This window comes from Colias croceus, chromosome 10, assembly GCF_905220415.1.
Source record: "Colias croceus chromosome 10, ilColCroc2.1".
Lineage (NCBI taxonomy): Eukaryota > Metazoa > Arthropoda > Insecta > Lepidoptera > Pieridae > Colias > Colias croceus.
The window spans coordinates 6,218,265-6,231,108 of record NC_059546.1 but is presented as its reverse complement, the minus strand read 5'-3'; positions in this window follow the sequence as shown (position 1 = coordinate 6,231,108).

Below are 12,844 nucleotides of genomic sequence, written 5' to 3'. Positions count from 1 at the left end.
TAAATTTTATGATTTAACGTTTATTTTGTGTCATTGTTTACGTTTTCTAAATGATACCTACTTAAGATTTTTTTTGAAAATGATTAAAGTCAGGTAGATAATGTTATGTTAGTAGCAGGATCAAAGCTTAGGTTTACTCGACCACAAATTTTAATATCTTTGATTCAAATCTTTAAGATGGACTTTGGCTGTAATAAAATTTTATTTAAACAACATGAAGCTTTTGTGAAATGAGTACTTACGGTTATCGTTGATATTCACAAAGGAGTGTAGGTAAGTAAGGTACCGTATTTATAAAATAAAAACAATACTTTCTGGAAATTGTGGAGAGAAAGTTTTCCAATTGATAATAATTTTCATTGTATGCAGCACAAAGAGGAGCAGAAAAGTATGAAGTTGTGAAATAAATTCTTAATTTAAGAGCTGACTGAACGCCGTGCCGCCTGAAAGAAAAGTCGGGATTAGAAGAACAAAGAGTGCGCCCGGCCCATTGCGAGTGTTTTTTCACCCGCATTGCCATAGCTGCTGTTTATACAAATTGGCACTTAAAACTTTAGAAATAAAGATTACTTACTGCTTTATGATCACGAGAGCCATATTTTAATTATCAATTGACTTGAATACTTGGTGGAGCTTGAATTTATCATGCTTTCTTAGGAAAGTTTATATTAAGTCATATTATTTAAAAATAATCATGCATCTCAATAACGTGATTAATATAGGTTTGTTTTTTGTTTTATGAGATTGGAAAATAAATCTTTTTTATAATTTACTTTGATTCTGGAATATTTGTTCCCAGGATAGAGACACCTGCGGTGGTTGTCGTCCATAAGCCATAATCTGCTACGCTCGCGCTGGCCAAGTTCGTGAACTTCAGATTTGACTTGTCCTTTAATTAATTATTTTGACGCATATTATGCTTCTAAATAATTAATTAAAGGCAGTGGTGGCTCAGTGGTGAGACCTCGGACTTCGAATCGATAAGTCCGTGGTTCGAGACCAGGCGAGCGCGCAGGAAATAAATTGATTTTTCAATTTATCTGCGCATGTTGTAACATCACCACTGCTCGAACGGTGAAGGAAAACATCGTGAGGAAACCGACATGTCGAAGAATTAAAAAAAAAAAAGTTCGACGACATGTGTCATCCGCCAACCCGCACTTGGCCAGCGTGGTGGATTATGGCCTGTACCCTCATAGGAGGCCCGTGTCCCAGCAGTGGGAACGTATATGGGCTGATGATGATGATGATGATGATGATATTATGCTTCTTGTTTAGGACAACAGATAATATAATATGTACTATTGCCAGAACCTTAACCACTGAGCTACAGCTGCTCATCTGGTACTTACTACTTAGTCTTGTACTAAAAATGTGGATGTAGATTAAATTATTTTCTTAATACGCACTTAGTAATAATATTTATTCTGAAATATTTCCTTTATTTACTTATAATTAACCTTAATAAAATTCTTCTGAAGATTCCTTGAATTCTTATCAAACTTTGACAACTTTGTACCGAATTGAGGACAACTGTGTTCCATGCAGTACCTACTTTTTAGGTATGAATTAATTTAATAACAATTTACAACTTAGCTGCAGCCTGTCCCGTTTTGGGTCACGTAATGAAACAGTTATTTTTATTGTATTTTAATTTCTTAATATATATAGGTAGGTAATATTTTACCCACTTCTTTCAATAATAGTATAAAAATTTCTTAAAATTTCTTATACAAAATCAAAGACACATTGATCATTGACAATTTGAAATGAAGGGGTGGCTTTCTCCCAGATACATGAAATGTACCTACAGATTACATTTCAACGCGCTAAGTGTTGTACTCATTACATAAGCATCACGATGCAACACATTCGAACTGAGTTGGTAGCTACAGGTTTTTGGGAAGTAGGAGGCTAACATTGCACAAGGCTCTTTCTCCGACAGCCCCAGGTATGCAGGAATAGGCATTGTAACAACATTTTTCCGAATGCTAAAAATAGGTTTACCTCTCCATTCAATCCTCTCCAATTTATGTGGGCGATGTAAGCAGGATGTGGATACTGGATCATCCAGTAAAATGTTCATTTTCCTTCAATCCATAAATAATAATATAATTTTAAGTAGGTAGATATGTAAATATGTATCGAAAGTTCAAATAGGATGGCCCAAATAGCGCGCCTTCGCTCGTTGCGGTCAATGCATTCAGTTACAATTTGATTTCGTTGTTTCGGTGACTTACCGTGTGGATTGGGATTACCACGTCGATAATTAAACGCCATTGCAATACATCGCGATTCATACATTTATACGAAAACGTTGGATATTATCGTACGTAAAATTCGGGTTATTTTTGGCATACAATGAAAGAGGCAGTTGACTGTTATTACGTTCACGAAAATGGTAAAAATATGAGATGTAGAGAATTAAAAGGAAGAGGATTTTAATCTTTATAAAATATAAATTTACCTATATTAAGTATTGAGAGTTTTATAAATGCAACGATTGGTTTCCTTATAGCAATTATAGGTAGGTACCAATAGGTACCAAATTCTGTACCAACTGAGGTAAAATCTATTTTAATGTACAACATTTGTGATGGTCAAGTTACAGCATTGAAACCAACATTGAAACGATGTTGACGTTATACAAGTGAACGCTATTAACGCTCTTTTTACTACTTCGAGTACGTACATTTCGAATTTAATCTATATCATGATATCCGTACCAAAGAATTTCATAATGAAAGAGTAAAATAGTTTTAGACTAGCCTATTGTGATGTTGCAAAATAGTAGGCTTTCAAATTTCCTAGAAATAGCGCGTATAACGTATTATTAATAAAAATCTGTTTCATCTCATTTCTAATAAATTATTTATCCACGTAAATCCTTATTGTATTACGAATATTACGATTCCGACACAATATAATCCGCTTTCTATTCTTCATTAAGTATCTTTGTTAATTAATTATTTCATATTTTATTAATTAGAGCATGCCCATGTGCCACTTGGTCGAAGGCAGAATAAGACTAAGATTAACCTACATTGAACTGGAAAATCGGCAAAGGAAATATGTAAAAATGGATTGCTATAAGTGAATGTAGGTCGCAAAAGGCTGAAAATCTCTTATGAGTCATGTATCTTCATAGTAGATGCTGAACTTAATCACCAAATGGATGCGGTTTGAGGGCTATCGCTTGTACTCTAGCCTGACGGTAAATGAGAGAAATGAAATGGGGATTGCAATTACTTAGGATCGGTGTAACTAATATATTTACACTTCTTGTCGCTTTCCTGATCCTTGTTCGTATATTTATATAGATATTATTGTGAAAGCTGTAATTTCACCGCAAATATATATTATATCCCTTAATTTACCTAGAATTCAACCTAGTATGTCTAAACCATGACTTACTTGACTTGACTTATGTTCCTGTGTCCCCTAGCTGGGGCAGAGGGCATCCACAGTGCTCCGCCAGGCGTTTCTGTCGAGAGCTTCCCTTTTGATTTCGCTCCAGGTTTTCCCGATTTTCTTGGCTTCGTCTATGACTGTCCGCCGCCAGGTTTGTTTAGGACGACCACGCTTACGCTTTCCTTGGGGGTTCCAGTCTAAGGCTTGCCTTGGAATATGTTCAGTTTCCCTTCGGAGCGTGTGGCCAATCCAGTTCCACTTGCGGCGTTTAATTTGTTGGTCAATCGCGATCTCACCACAGCGTACCCAAAGCTGGTCATTGGATATCGTCTCGGGCCAGTAGATACCGAGGATTTGACGAAGGCAGCGGTTCAGGAAAACCTGGATTTGCGAAGAGATGTTCTTTGTCACCTTCCACGTCTCGCAGGCATACAGCAACACGGTCTTGACATTGGATCGAAATATCTTTAGTTTTATTTTGCGTGTAAGTTTTCGTGATTGCCATATATTTCGGAGCTGTGCAAAGGTTCCTCGGGCCTTCGAAATCCTAGAGGCGACATCTTCTTCTGATCCTCCATTTTCCGACACTACACTTCCGAGGTAAATAAACGAGTGGACGCGTTTAACGGTGTCTGTAGATATCAGTAACGGAGAAGAACTTGTTGTTCCGCATCTCATCTCCTGGGTCTTTTGTGTGTTCACCCTTAAACCTGATTTTGCGGCTTCTTTGCGTAAGTCATCTAGCTTTGCTTGCATATTCGCTCTAGTATGACTGAGAAGGCACAGATCGTCAGCGTAATCTAAACCATGATGTGTACTTAAAATAAAATAAAAATGTGGTGTCATCTGCGGAAGTTCAAGGCAAAAATGATCACATTATTAAACGTGAAACACATATTTTCTAAATTTAATTTTATCGCATGACCCTTAGCGAACCTTGATGAAAGTACATAGAATTAATCACAGCGGTCCCTTGTAAATCGAAAAGAAAAAGGTTTCATCAGCGGTATGCTAATTACAAAAAGCAGAATACCTACAACCCTTTTAAAGTCGTCCATTTCAGTACGAATATTTTATTCAGGTTATGGTGCAAGGGTGATTTGCTAAAAGGTTTGTTTTTAGCTACATGCGACAAATGAAAAGGACTGCCAATGGCGGTATCTGAATCTATTTCCCATTTTGTATATTTCATATATTCATTTCTCTCGCTAAAAATGTGCAAGGATGTAGAGATTAAGACTACCATGAAGTGAACCTTATAGTTTACTACCAAATAATTGCTAGTTTAGTCTTCTTCACTTTCTAGAGACGATATTTAGTATATTTGATTAAATAGTCAAAATTAAATAAAAAAATACCTACAGAGTGATTTTATCTTTGAATGGTCATGACGAAGCCTTATTTTTGGAGGGTTTCCTGCATATCTCCAGGTAATTTGAATATTATCAGACCCATTAATGGGGTGATAATGTATAAAAGGGATTTAAGTGGAGCAGTAGTCAGTATCAACTTGCATAATACATTGAGTTAGTGTGAAAAGGTTTGTTTTGATTTTGAACTTTCTGTACTTCTGCCGCAGAGGATTGCATGTACTAAGTGAATCTTTGTTCATAAATAACTATCTATAAAAATATTAATATTTATTTATGTATGTAATTATTAGATATGAAAGGATCAAACCTCGCCCATGGCCCGAAATGCGATAGATATAGCGCGCCGAAGTTTCAACACCCACACAACCAGCGTGTGGGTGCGTTGTATTATGACGTAGATACGTGTATTCATTATTTGTTTTAAATTTGTAATATTATTTAAAATTAAATTTAATTAAAAAATCTGACGAAGAACACACCATCTTCCTTTGCTTAAACCGTGGCTTTGTTAACTGAATAATTAATAATTACTTCTCCTAGATTTAATAGTGTGTCCAATTTAACACGATTCATAGATAAATTAAAAGTAATTATGTTTGCTATTATTTCTTATTTTACGTAAGTATTATATTAATTAAAATATGTTTAACAATTTGCTTCTAATTTCTCAGAATGTAGGAAGTTACAAATGCAAACAAATACAATTTAGCTCATAAAATTAAATAAATAGATGATACGCCCATGCTATGAATTCTAAAGCAATACCTACAAAATATCATCAACAAAACTCAATATTGTTTAATAATAATCAGCGTCTCTGTTACAGTTCAGATTTCAGACGTTTATTCAAAAACAAACGGCCCGTATAGCTGGCTGAATTAATGTCAAAGCGAAAACTACTCCGGAATTGCCTCTTGACTCTAGTTCAACTTTGAATTTCCATTTATAATCACCATAAGTCCTTTCTACGAAGTTATCGGAGTATTTTACTTTATCACATCACTGCACATACTCCTCACCTACCGTTTTGCGGATTACGAGTAGGTAGGTAATATTAATATTATACAGATACCTACGTATTAAACTAAATCCTTTTAACGTTACGTAGGTATAAAGATCTAAAGTTATTGCTAGTTTGTTTGAGATGTTATATCTAATTATAATTAAATAATAGGACACTATAAATTAAAAAAGCAATGATTCGAAACTGTAAATAAGTTTTAAAAAATATAAAAGATTAAAAGTCCCATTAATTTATATCAGGACCAGAACACTGCTCTATATTCAGACGCTACATAAACGAAATCACATTCTTCGCAGGAAAATTCTATTGTATATCTATCAAGATGTTATGATCCTATAATCTTCTTTTTTGCATTTGTAGAGATCACCAAGGTTTTTGTAAGAACTCTCTGAATAAGTAGAATAAGAAAAGTAGAAAAGAATATTTATTTACTAGGGGTAATTAAAATGGAATGGTCTACAGATTAGCTATAAAAATAGGTTCAGGGTCCTCTAAGTAATGAGGTAGTCACAAGAAATAGTCACTTAGTATTCCGTAAAACAGGCCACTAAGAGAATATTACTCTATCTAAAACACATTTCTAATTCTAAACGTAATTGCAAAAGCCGGGAGTTTCTCCTTTATTCCAATTTGTTTCCTGAACTTATTGACAAAGAGGCTCCATTGTTGATTTATACAGTACTTATTAAAATGCTAATTGGTTCTCTTAATTATTGTAAAGGTTTATAGAGCATAAAATTAATTATTTTGATTTTTATTAAGATCCTAAAATTACAAACAATGCCTTTGTTTATAAATTTAATTAGGTATTATAATATTAATAGAACACATAGTACCAGACAGATAGATAGGTATTTAATTGCGAGCAAAATTCCATAATTAATTATTACGTTCGTCGCTATTATAAGCGCTTTACAAATAAGTAATTTACTTTTCCACTTATGGAGTTCGCGACTGTGAAACCTAATGGTCTGAAATAAAACATCGGTAATGTAAGTATGACCAATTTAATTTCCTTGTTATGATTTATGACTGCTAATAATTTTCAATATTTTTATAAAAAGGTCTGGATTGTCGACCTACGAAAATAATGTGTAAAGGTAAGGATAATTGGTTATAAATTAAAGGTAGAAACACATTTACGACTTGGTTGGAGATTAATGAAAACGTTATTCTTGAGAGTCTCAGAATGTATGTTGAATGAATGAATATTTTGTTTTCATTTTGTAATATAAGTAAACTACATCACAAAAAATTATGCTATTTTATTCTTCATCATCTTTTTCTTCGTGATAGTGTTTGTCCAGCTGGACGGCGTCTTTGTCCTTATTTTTTTACAGAAAAAAACTTTAAATATACACGTTATTAAATCAGTAATAAAGGAAGGTTTCATCTGAAAGGAAATTGGTAGCTAGCGATAGATATTCATAAAACGAAGAAAGCACAATCAGATTTTCATTGCAAGCGTCTCTCGTCGGCGGCGAAGAAATGAATACTTATTGCGAAGCGACCGATTAATGAACGTTTGCTCCGTTAAAGCGATCGGCCACGATTTAATCTACTTCGAAAAATATTCAATAAACGCTTCAAAGACACTCTTGGATCATCAGCAAATAGACTTCGGTACTCAAGGGTGAAGCTTGGAGTTATTAAAATTATTGCTTTTCGGCTACGCATTTGTAAGCTGAAAGCAAAATAGAGCATTGTATAATGTTTTAATAAATCTCCGTTGAAACATGGAAAACCTTTCCATGTTACACAGCATTGCGGCTACACAAATTGTTTGCCTCACAATAAATGTATTTTCGGATAATTGGAATCTTTGTTCACATTTGTTGTATTTACAGTTCACTATTTAGGTCCACCTTCACGATATTTATCAAATTCCACGTGCCCAAACCTGAAATTCAAAACAATGATAAATATGCGTACTTATTCATATTTATTTTTTTCCTATCATGCTATCTATGAATTCGTAAAATAAATAAAAATAGTTGAGCTGCAGGCACAACCAATTCCTTACCGAAGATATATCACAGTAATATGTAAAGTACCTCGTGAGAGCAGATGTGACTCTTGAATTAGTCGTATAGAACCACTGAATAAAAGTTGCTTCTAGTAAGTGTATCTACTTTTGTGGGAAATACGAATAAATTGTTAATTAACTTGTATTTAGGAGACCAAAAAAAATAAATTGTCATCATATCTGTTCTTTAGTATTTTTTAAATCTGTCTTTTCTCTTACCTTGTTGACTGTAGTCGCTAGAATATTTTTAGCAATAATTAGGTAACTTAATATTAGATAGTAAATAAAATTTATATCTCAGATATAATAATCCATTCGTATCAAAAGCGGTGTTTATCAACAGTCGATGAAATGAAATAAAATTCATTTAACAAAAATAATTGCCCTCAGCCCCCGGAATCACAGACACAATAGAAAATCTATTGTGTCTCGGTCTCATTGGGCCGCTCGGTGGTCAATGGGTTAATTAAGCTTCTACTCCATTAATATTTAGTACAGAAAGGACGCAGGTAAATTCAAGTTTGCAGCATTTATGAAGTTTACATAGTTTCTAGATAGTACTTTGTTGATGCAGTATTGATTATTATAACTGTTCATTGAAAGAGCTTTGAGTTCCTCTCTGCACGGTACCATACTACTTTGTATATAATATGTTCATTTATGATTCCCGAATTGGTTTGTGGCGTGGGCGAGGTTAAAAATGATTCTCGACAAGCCAACGGAAATAAAAAAGTCTCGGTCTGGCAGGTAGCTAGTTACTGGCCCGTGGAGCATCGATCAGTGAAACAGATGTTCAATGTTTCTGTTCAAGGAAAGTCCCTTATAATTAGCTTATAATTATTTATAAGCTTTTACATTCATATTGATGATATAAATCTATAAATCAACGACCAACCCATTCAACTGAAATCAATGTATAAAATATAAAAGTATAATAGAAAACATTATATTGCAGGTCACTCCAGGCATTCATAACTATAGTTATAGTTAGTTATAGTTATATATTCTTTATTGCACACAATTTTTAATTTTACAATACAAGGATATCAGAAGCAATTGGCGGCTTTATTGCTAAATAGCAATTACTTCCAAGCAACTAGTACCAAGCATGAAATATTTTGAAACAGCTCAATATTTTTTTTTATTTCAGGGTTAATTTTGTTTTTCATGTAAATATGTACCTATGAATAAACTTGAAATTATGTAGTCCAAATTAAAGCACCTCTATTGTATACGTTTTTATTATCCATAAGTATGTTTGAAGGCCTTTATCTACGTTTGACAAACGAAAACAATAGCTGAAAATTCGCAGTCACAGTTAAAAAAAGGTATTTGCTTTCATTGTAGTGTAAGATAAAAATTAGGATCCCCGAGGTGGTGCAGAGGGTTTTTATCAAAGCCTAAAAACAAAGGGTTGTTGAATGGGGGTATTAGTGGGAAGTCAGGATAAATTCGAGATCGTTAGAGCGGTCTTTGTCGCCGCTGTATTGTCCCGTGACCGTCAGTCAACTGTTCCAAACTTTCATTGAATAGCACCTCAGTATTTATTTCATTAAGTCTCTTGAGGATAACAATGACTGTCCGAATCGTCAATTTGATGCTTTTAACTGAATTATCTACAATAATATTATAAAGAGGAAAACTTTGTTTGTTTGATTGTAATGAATAGGCTCATAAAATATTGGACCGTTTTTAAAATTCTTTCACCATTCGAAAGCTACATTATCCACGAGAAATATAGGCTATGTATTATCACGCTAAGACCAACAGGAACGGAGCCACGCGGGTGAAACCACGCGACACAGCTAGTAAGATATAAATTAAATATTTTTTGAGCACTGCGTTATTTATAGTTTTGACTATTTATTCATTATAAATCCATAAAGAATATAAAAAATTCACGAGGCGGGACTCGTAATTTATATCAAAGATCATGTTTTTGTTTAAATGTGTTTAGGAATAGATTATGGTTATCGCCCAGAATTCATCATCAATTTGATAATGGACGTGGACATCACTGTTACTGGTTGCATGTTATTGTCTCCGAACATAGCCGACATTCAAGCCTACTCCAATTCAAGCATGGTCGGTGTTTGTATATTATTGTAATAGAATTTAATAATCGACACACAATTCTGGTTACACCTCTATGGTTTTGAAATGCTGTATCATATTTGAATTCATGTGAGAAATCTATGTAATTATGTGAGAATTATTTATAATTTGTCATAAATTAACATATTTTTGCGGAAAGTTGATACGAATGGCAATATATACACTTTAACCACTTTAAATGTTATGTGATATTATCAAAAACATTTTATCAATCATACCTATATATAAATTTGTATATAATTTATACAAGATAATAACATTTATAATCTATAAGTGCATTTCCTAATAACATGTTATTGTTGATACACAATAAATTATAAATTTATTAAATATGTAGAAATTATTTGAAATGTGAGTTTAATACAAAGAATTCAGAGTATTCTATCAGGATTTCAGTGTTGCATTCTAGTAAGCATATTTACTTACCGAAGTAAGAAGAATGTACCGACGATCCATCAATAATCCCAGAAATCTGTCGCTTTGCAAGCCTTCTTTCTACAATGGAGGAAGAAGTGTTTAAACTAATAATTTAAGTAAATATTGGTAAGAATTAAGAATACCTAATTACCTAGTAATAAATCCTAAATTCTCACGAGTGTTTCCTATAAATGGAAACAAATGTTTTCTTACATTGTTTCGTATTATAATGAAATAATGAACTATTGTTTTACCTTTAAAAATACTGCTCAAAAGTTAGCCACATCATATAATATGTTGAGTGAAATAAATTTATTACAGTCCGTACAATTTTTACAAAAGCTCTCTGGAGTTGTATGGAACGTTTTGAGAAGCCTGCGATGCAAAAGTTGTAATTTGATTTGCAACAAAACCACTTACTGCGCTCATATCTATGTCTGTAGTAAATGTTATTTAGATTACTATTTTACATTTTTGTTTGTAGTAAATATTTGAAAATTGCTATTATTTATGAATGAATAATTCATTATTTTATCAAAAATTAAGTTGAAATAATACAAACGCTTCTAATCTTATGCCATAAATTGTTTAAGATTGTTTCAGTCTGACGGTATTCCTTATCTGGGTGTAGAAATTTAGTCGTCGCAACGTCTGCAATCCAAAGACCAAAGTTTCCACGATTTAAACATTAAACCCCCGATGCACAATAAATATCTTTGTGTTTGATACTCTTGAAAATTCTATCCCTATAAAATACATTTAGAAGTATAAACCTTCCGTAGTTTTCTCATTGTTGCAAATAATAGCGGCTTTCAGTGACCATACAATAAATCTGTTCTACATTTTCGTATTTGTGTATGCTGTGGATTTGTGTATGTATGAATAACGGATTTCTAAGAATTGTACATATTGTGCATAGATATCAGTGATTATGGCTTTCTGGTTGCATAAAATTCATGCAGGTACGTATCGTCGATCTGGTTATAAAAAAACCAGTTCAGTAAATTAATATGTAAGAACAATTCTTAGTAATTTCTGATATAATAGTGGTATAGGTAATAGAGGAAAATTTAGTTTTACCTACAATGATTAATATAACTTAATAAAGGGCATCAATATATATAACAGAAATTTTGTTGTCTCAGATTTGTACTTACTAGATTATCCTACCCTGAAAGAAAGATAATAAAGGGTTCTAGAAAATAATAAAATTGTAACTTTAATACTAATGGTGTATCAGTATTTAAGACTGATATCAGTAATTACGTAAGCAGACTTCAAATAGCAGAAGTACTAAACACATTACGTCGCTTGCGTAAAAAGCATGATGTTGCTTTAATCTTTCGGGCTTTTACAGGCGAGAATATGAAGGGTATCCAATGGTGAAGTGTTTGTGTCGGGAAAGTAATAACAGGGCCCTAATGGATTGTGCATCGCGTCATAGACACGATTTGCACATTAGCTTGCTCTACGTAGGTAGTGCACACGATAATATTAAATGTAATGATAATATGATACGAAAGGAACTCCTAAACAATGAATTCTATCACATACGTAATCTGAGAGATTTATTTTCAGAAAGAAATATTAAGGAATATAATATTATAAACATCAAAGTAATTTTAAGAAAATAATTAAATTTCCATAAATGCCTTCTCAAGATACGACGTTATTACATTGTAAAATCTTAGAAATTAAATCGCATTAGACCATATTGTAAAATATTTATATTTTAAAAGTAGGTGAAATATAATATACCTATACGGATGTACCTTTGTTACTATTGCTAGACAAGTGCTTTTATGTATACATATATTTATAATGCTTTATAAAATAATACCCTCAGTTTATGCCCCAGGGCCAAAAATACAATCAGAGTTTTCATAGCGAGAGCTCCTGTTTTTTATTATTTAAGCTGGCATTACTGAGAATAAGACGGTATTTACTTGCAACTTAACTTTAATTTCAAACATAACGACTGACATCAAGGAAAGCTGATGTAATGAGTTAATCTTATTTTACGATATATTACATTAGCGTTTCCCATCTTGTCATTTAATGTGCCTGTTGACTAAAAATATCTTTAACAAACCATTCAGTTACGTGCGCTACTAATCAAGCGTATCTTTAAAAGTATTGAAATACGGTTTCATAAATACATTAGTATTTATGGAACAATCAAGCATTCGCATTAGCGAATAGAGTTTATGAGAAATAGTACCTACGAATATGCTAATATTCACCATACAACGTATGCTTTTACGGTTATTGTGGTAAATCAAGTTGAATATGAAACAGGGCACAGACTTCGTCCGGCACACAATGCTGGTAGCATTTATATTTTGATTGCTCTACGTCACTTAGCACAGGTAGCTTCTACGAATTTTATGAATGGTGCAGAAAGGAGTCAGAGTTCATGGAACTCAGAAAATAAACTATAATATGTTTATATAAAGCAATCTAATATGTTCATATTTA